The sequence below is a fragment of the Cryptomeria japonica genome, chromosome 8 (assembly GCF_030272615.1).
Source record: "Cryptomeria japonica chromosome 8, Sugi_1.0, whole genome shotgun sequence".
Lineage (NCBI taxonomy): Eukaryota > Viridiplantae > Streptophyta > Pinopsida > Cupressales > Cupressaceae > Cryptomeria > Cryptomeria japonica.
Window position 1 is genome coordinate 696,770,043 of NC_081412.1, and position 8,569 is coordinate 696,778,611.

Sequence of the window (8,569 nt, forward strand, 5' to 3'; positions counted from 1 at the left end):
TTTTCAGTTTTGGACCTCTCTGTTTTTCGGCCTTAGATCACGCGCTAAAACAGAGTTTACATGCGCTACTGAATTTACCTGATGTGCTAAAGGAATAAGCACACGTGCTAATCTGCCCCAAGATACGCGCTAAAATTTGGATTTTGGAAATTTTTTGTTTAATTGGTGAAAAATCTACACGCTAGACTGGGCTTCAAATGCACTAACTGTTGGAGTATATGCGCTAAAATATGATTTCTACGTGCTAAGCTGTTCCTTCCACGTGCTAAAGTTAGGACTGATGAAATTTGTTGTGGATTTTGTTTGGAAAAGCTATGCGTTACACTGGGCCTGATACGTGCTAGCTGTTTGAGTGAATGCACTAATGTATGTATGCTACGCGCTAAGTTGTTGCTGCCACACGCTAAAAGTAGGACTGTTGAAAATGGTTATTGAATTTTTTGAAAAAGTTACGCGCTACACTGGACCTGTGAAGCGCTAACTGTTTTGTTTTATGCGCTAATCCTTGGTTCCCACGCGCTAAGAGGTTGCTGCGACGCGCTAGACTGTGTTGTGGATGCGCTAAAGGATTGTATACTGGTTTGCCTAATGATAAAACACTACTGTTTTAACTCCACGCGCTAATTTGAGGTTTGGATGCGCTAGCAAAAGTTTTCTACGCGCTAAGATGTTGTTCTTATGCGCTAGACTGCCCTGATTTTTCGGTTTGGGTGTTTTCTTGAGATTTTTGATTTTTGTTGAGAATTTTTCAAGTGCGATGGATGATTTTCTGAAGTAATAAATGCAAGCCGGGCACAAAAAGTACAACCATTTTTCCTAATCTAATAAAAAGTGTATGTTCTACGAGGATGTGTTCAAATCCCCAATGTTTTAACAGGTTTGGATACAAGTAATACACTTCAGAAAGACTCTTTATTCAAGGGTCATAAATAACATCATAGCCCACTAGTCTCGATACTCTGTCAGCTCAAATAGCCGTGTCACCCCCTAGGGGGCGCCCGTTTTTTTGCCTTTTGCCAGAAGTTAACCCAAAGTGAATTGCTTCATAGTTGAGTAGTTATCTTGGGAGATATATGGTGAGTAATCTTGGGGGCGGATTCTTCCCCACCCTTGCACTATGATGTTACAAATGTTTGGTTACTGACTCGGTTCAAAGCTTCTAATTCTATGGTTCGTAATCAGACTTCCCGTTCGGCCGTCAGTGATAAACTCCCTCAGGAGGCTTCCCAACCTTTAGAACAAAGGCTTTACGTATCTCGAGGATACTGGGGGAAGGCTAATCACTGCACGCAATCGTTGAAAAGGACTTTCGTCACTTTCCACATTTGATTATAGTGGGTTGAAATTCTTGGTGTCAAAGCCGTTCCCCACTTAGGTCGATCCCTTCACACCAGCCATAAATGACTTTAAGAGTTGATTGCAACTCCTCGGGAAGGCAGACCTGCTAAAGGATGTAAATGCTTGAAATAATGAAAACTGTAAGAGTGGGTAGGATTTTTGATCACCCAATTAAGGGGAGAGCATATTTCTACCACTTTCGAGACAGAGCAATCAATTGTATTTTATCTTTTCAAATCAGTGATTTTGCTAAATTCTATGTGGATATGTTGCTCCACAAAAACATGGTGTTTATTTTATCCGGGCAAATCAATGATTTTCTAATTTATGAAAGGGAAATGGTCAACAAAGCAAATGTTCGATTTTGGGGTCAACATCGATTTATAAAAGAAAAGCGTCTGCTCCACCTGCAAGAAATTATCAGAGTCCTGCAAGCAAACAAAAAAATTGTTAGATGATTTGGTGGACTTCCACAAGTCTAAAATTTCTTTTTTGGTTACAATTTTAAAATTTTCCTCTGTCTGTTATGCGCTACAGAATGGCTTTTACGCGCTACAATAGAGACAGGATGCGCTACAACTATTTTCCTCTACGCTACACTGTTCAATGAATGCGTTATTCTGCAAGTTCGAAGCGCTGTTCTGTGGTTTTGCTGAGACCTGCAGGAAAATTTTGAATTTGATGCGCTACTGTTTGGGTTGCACTCGCTGTATTATGGGTTATAAGCGCTGAACTGGGGATCGGAAGCGCTAGTCTGGGTGTTGAATGCGCTACTCTATGATTCGCCCGTGTCGAGACCTACAGGAAAGTGTTAGAAGGAGTCATGCACTAAGAGAATGTCTTCACGCGCTAATCTTCAGACCACACGCGCTAAACAGGGAGTTGGATGCGCTAAACAGTGAACTGAAAGCGCTACTTCAATTTTCCCGTGTGTCTGCAAAAGAGGTTAATTTCAAAAACCGATGTGATATTTGGGGTCGGGCCCCACGGTGGGCGCCAGAAATGTATGCGGGAAAAGTGGGCGAATAAAACTTAATATGTGAAAATTTAGTTAAATACTAGTCCACACACACAGAGAGGACTTCTTGGTGCAAGTTATGGAGTAATGAAGTATTACTCAGCTTCCCAAGGAGGGTCCCATGGTTCTCTATCTCACAATGTCCCTCAAACCAATGTTTTGCTCTCAGATCACTAAGCAAAATGGTTTAGGGATGGCAAATATGAGAACGAGAGATGCTTTTGCTAAATTTAGTATGAAATAGATGTGAAGTTATGTATGATGCTAAAAATGCAATAAACTAAATGATAAGATGACAAGATTAGTACGAATACTATCCTAGCATGATATGTTTAATCTATGATTGAGCTAAAATGATAAAGAACTTATTCTAAACATGCATATTTAGTCTACTTCCTAATTTAAAGAGAGGCTAAATGATGAGTATATATGAAATGAAAGCTTGAAAGAATTTGAGCATAAGTGTAATGCTTCAAATTTGAAAGATGATTGTTAAAAATGGAGGAATGAGAGCTCTATTTATAGCACAAACAGGGCAATGGATGGTCAGGATTGAAAGGTTTAATCAAGGGCCAAGTTTGAAAGTTGGGGATCCATGTGCACAATTTGCACCAATGACATGGTGACAAATGTCAACATAAGATTGGGTTGAAAGAAGGGGTTGGAGGTATTGAATGCCTGAGAAGACCTCATAGTTATCTAGAGGCTAAGGGTCAAGTCTAAGTTAGGATTACCCACTGGATTAGGAGTTAATCCAAGGATAAACCTTTGTGAAAATGATTAAGAGATAATCATGGTCAAAGCAATAAAGGCCTGATGAGACCCTTGGGTTGGATAGAGGTTGAGTCAAAACAAATGTTTTAACCATGTAGGAGGGTTTGAGTTAACCATTAATGGTTATTGGAGACTTTGTGGATTAAGTGGTTGAAGGTTGGAAGCTTTCAAAGGTTATCAAAGACTTTGAGACATTTAGTGGTTGAAGGTTGAAAGCCTTTAATGGTTATCAAAGACTTTGAGACATTGAGAAGTGACTTCCCTTTGCTTAAGGATGTGACAAAGTTTAGAGGAGGGGTTAGGTTAATTAGAAGCGATTAGAAGATTCTAGAAGGGATTAGAAATGGGTTTGGGATTTTGCAAGTGGATGGGGGGATAATAGGATTTAATTGAATTAGATGATTTTATTCAATTTGATTGCAATTTGGAGAAATTAAATAAATTAGATTTATTCAATTTAGGATAACTATTTAATTAAATTTGAATTTAATTAAAAGTGGATAGGAGGATTTATTTGAATAAAATGATTTATTCATTAAATGGATATAGTGAATTTTATTTAAATAAATTGAGTAATTTACTTAATAAAATAGAAGAATGTGGATAATTTAATGAAATAGAGAAATGAACATAAAATATTCATTTAGGAATATGGTCATTTTTATACGTCTACAAGGATAAATAAATAATTTATTAATCCTAGAGGGAGAAATGACAAATAAGGTTAAATGATTAAATCATGAAACCCTAGAAGATGAATTAGCAATACAAAGATGACAATTAGGTCTTGATGAAAGATAATTGATATCGATTTGATTCTGATTAACAAAGGACCAATGTGATAAATGATTTAATTGATAAATGCGCCAATTGACGAGGAACAATGACAAATTGATCCAAATTGACATAATTGAGACAAACAACGATCGATGACAAATCGATCGCAAAATGACAAAACTGACAAGAGGACAAGAATCGATGACAAAATAGATTGCAAAACGACAAGATTGAAAATGACAACGATCAATGACAAATTGATCGCAAAATGACAAGATCGAACATAACAACGATCGATGACAAATCGATCGCTAGATGATAAGATTGATAAGAGGACAAAACCCTAATTAGGATTGACGATGTCCAAAATGATGACAAATGACTATGCACATTAATGCGACAAGATAAAATCGATCAAAATCATGATTGAAGATTGTTGTCGACAAGACCAAATTCGAAAGCGAGATAAATGAAGAATATAGAAGAAAGACTCGATGCTCGCAAATGATAAAAACCAAGTGCGTGACATAGGAGAAATGTTAATGTGACACAAAAACCAAAAATGAGGCAATGTGCAAATGTTAAAGTATGATCCCGCAAGCGTTGACCATTTTTAGGTGTCTACAATATGGATTGATTAACTCCTTCAATCTTGACCATCCATTGCCCTATTTTCACTATAAATAGAGCTCTCATTCCTCCATTTTAGGATCCCAGCAAACTTTTAGTATCTCATTTATGCTCATATTTATCAATACATCTAGCTTCTCTTTGTAATAGGAATTAATCTAATAAGCATTTTAGGCTATTTCCTTTATCATCATTAACTCGTATATCATGTTAGGATAGTATTGCTACTAGTCTTGTCATATTATAATCTAGTTTATTGCATTTGTAGAATCATGCATAGATAGGATGCATTTCATATTCAAATCAATCTAAAGCATCCCCCGTTCTTGCATTCGTCATCCCTAAGCCACTTTGATCAGTGATATGAGAGCAAAGGCATTGGCTTGAGGGACCTTGTGAGATAGAGAACCATGGAACCAACCTTGGGAAGTTGAGTCATTTTTCATGACTCCATAACTTGCACCAAGAAGTCCTTTTATTTAATTAAATCCTTTCTCCCTACTTTTTAATTAAATTTGCATTTAATTAAATAGTTCACCCCAATTAAATAAATATAATTTATTTAAATTCCCAACTTACAACCAAATTGAAATAAAGCAATTTATTTTAATTAAATCCTATTATCCCTCATCCACTTGCATTTTCCTAAATCTCCCAATTGCATCCTAACCCTATTCCTAATTTCTTCTAGAATCCATCTAATCCTAATCAATTAACCCAAACCCATTCATTATCACTTTTCCCTAAATTTGAAGAGGCCACTTCTCAAATTCGGAGTAAAGTCTTCAAAAGGCATTAAAGCCTTTATGCCTTCAACAAGTTAACTTGTTGAATACCCCCAAATTTGGAAGGACTCTTACAAATTTGTCCCCAAAGTCTTCAAAGCATTAATGGTTAACTAACCCTTAGTGGCATGGTTAGAGAATTTTTGCCTAAATTAACCCTCATCTAACCTAGGGTTCTCATAAAGCATTCATTGATTTGAGCATGGTTATCCCTTTAATGTTTGCACAAGAGTTTACCCTTTGGGTAAAAGCTTTATCCATTGGATAACCTTAACCTAACCTTAACCCTTACCTCCTAAGGTAACCATGAGGTCTTCTCAAGCATTTAATGCTTCTAACATCTCCTCTCAAGCAGTCACTTGTTGGCAATTGTTAGCATTTCATTGGTGAGAGTTGTAAACACGGATTGATTAACTTTCAATCCTGACCATTGATTAACTCCTTCAATCTTGAAAATCCATTGCCCTATTTTCACTATAAATAGAGCTCTCATTCCTCCATTTTAGGATCTAGGCAAACTTTTAGTATCTCATTTATGCTCAAATTTATCAATACGAGTAGCTTCTCTTTGTAATAGGAATTAATCTAATAAGCATTTTAGGCAATTTCCTTTATCATCATTAACTAGTATATCATGTTAGGATAGTATTGCTACTAATCTTGTCATCTTATAATCTAGTTTATTGCATTTGTAGAATCATGCATAGATAGGATGCATTTCATATTCAAATCAATCTAAAGCATCCCTCATTCTTGCATTCGTCATCCCTAAGCCACTTTGGTCAGTGATCTGAGAGCAAAGGCATTGGCTTGAGGGACCTTGCGAGATAGAGAACCATGGAGCCAACTTTGGGAACTTGAGTCATTCTTCATGACTCCATAACTTGCACCAAGAAGTCCTTTTATTTAATTAAATCCCTTCTCCCTACTTTTTAATTAAATTTACATTTAATTAAATAGTTCACCCCAATTAAATAAATCTAATTTATTTAAATTCCCAACTTGCAACCAAATTGAAATAAAACAATTTATTTTAATTAAATCCTATTATTCCTCATCCACTTGCATTTTCCTACATCTCCCACTTGCATCCTAACCCTATTCCTAATTTCTTCTAGAATCCATCTAATCTTAATCAATTAACCCAAATCCATTCATTATCCCTTTTCCCTAAATTTGAGGAGGTCACTTCTCAAATTTGGATTAAAGTCTTCAAAAGGTATTAAAGCCTTTATGCCTTCAACAAGATAACTTGTTGAATACCCCCAAATTTGGAAGGACTCTTACAAATTTGTCCCCAAAGTCTTCAAAGCATTAATGGTTAACTAACCCTTAGTGGCATGGTTAGAGACTTTTTGCCTAACTTAACCCTCATCTAACCCAAGGGTCTCATCAAGCATTCATTGCTTTGACCATGGTTATCCCTTTAACCTTTGCACAAGAGTTTACCCTTTGGGTAAAAGCTTTATCCATTGGATAACCCTAACCTAACCTTAACCCTTACCTCCTAAGGTAACCATGAGGTCTTGTCAAGCATTTAATGCTTGTTACATCTCTTCTCAAGCAGTCTCTTGTTGACAATTGTCACTATTTCATTGGTGAGAATTGTAAACATGGATTGATTAACTTTCAATTCTGACCCTTGATTAACTCCTTCAATCTTGACCATCCATTGCCCTATTTTCACTATAAATAGAGCTCTCATTCCTCCATTTTAGGATCCAGGCAAACTTTAGGTATCTCATTTATGCTCAAATTTATCAATACATCTATCTAGCTTCTCTTTGTAATAGGAATTAATCTAATAAACATTTTAGGCTATTTCCTTTATCATCATTAACTAGTATATCATGTTAGGATAGTATTGCTACTAATGTTGTCATCTTATAATCTAGTTTATTGCATTTGTAGAATCATGCATAGATATAATGCATTTCATATTTAAATAAATCTAAAGCATCCCTCGTTCCTGCATTTGTCATCCCTGAACCACTTTGCTTAGTGATCTGAGAGCAAAGGCATTGGCTTGAGGGACCTTGTGAGATAGAGAACCATAGAACCAACCTTGGGAAGTTGAGTCATTCTTCATGACTCCATAACTTGCACCAAGAAGTTTTTTTATTTAATTAAATCCCTTCTCCCTACATTTTAATTAAATTTACGTTTAATTAAATAATTCACCCCAATTAAATAAATCTAATTTATTTAAATTCCCAACTTGCAACCAAATTGAAATAAAACAATTTATTTTAATTAAATCCTATTATCCCTCATCCACTTGCATTTTCCTACATGTCCCACTTGCACCCTAACCCTATTCCTAATTTCTTCTAGAATCCATCTAATCCTAATCAATTAACCCAAACCCATTCATTATCCCTTTTCCCTAAATTTTAGGAGGTCACTTCTCAAATTTGGAGTAATGTTTTCAAAAGGCATTAAAGCCTTTATGCCTTCAACAAGTTAACTTGTTGAATACCCCCAAATTTGGAAGGACTCTTACAAATTTGTCCCCAAAGTCTTCAAAGCATTAATGGTTAACTAACCCTTAGTGGCATGGTTAGAGACTTTTTGCCTAACTTAACCCTCATCTAACCTAGGGGTCTCATCAAGCATTCATTGCTTTGACTATGGTTATCCCTTTAACCTTTGCACAAGTGTTTACCCTTTGGGTAAAAGCTTTATCCATTGGATAACCTTAACCTAACCTTAACCTTTACCTCCTAAGGTAACCATGAGGTCTTCTCAAGCATTTAATGCTTCTTACATCTCCTCTCAAGTAGCCTCTTGTTGGCAATTGTTAGCATTTCATTGGTGAGAGTTGTAAACATGGATTGATTAACTTTCAATCCTGACCATTGATTAACTCCTTCAATCTTGACAATCCATTGCCCTATTTTCACTATAAATAGAGCTCTCATTCCTCCATTTTAGGATCTAGGCAAACTTTTAGTATCTCATTTATGCTCAAATTTATCAATACGTGTAGCTTCTCTTTGTAATAGGAATTAATCTAATAAGCATTTTAGGCAATTTCCTTTATCATCATTAACTAGTATATCATGTTAGGATAGTATTGCTACTAATCTTGTCATCTTATAATCTAGTTTATTACATTTGTAGAATCATGCATAGATAGGATGCATTTCATATTCAAATAAATCTAAAGCATCCCACATTCTTGCATTCCTCATCCTTAAGCCACTTTGCTCAGTGATCTGAGAGCAAAGGCATTGGCTTGAAGGAC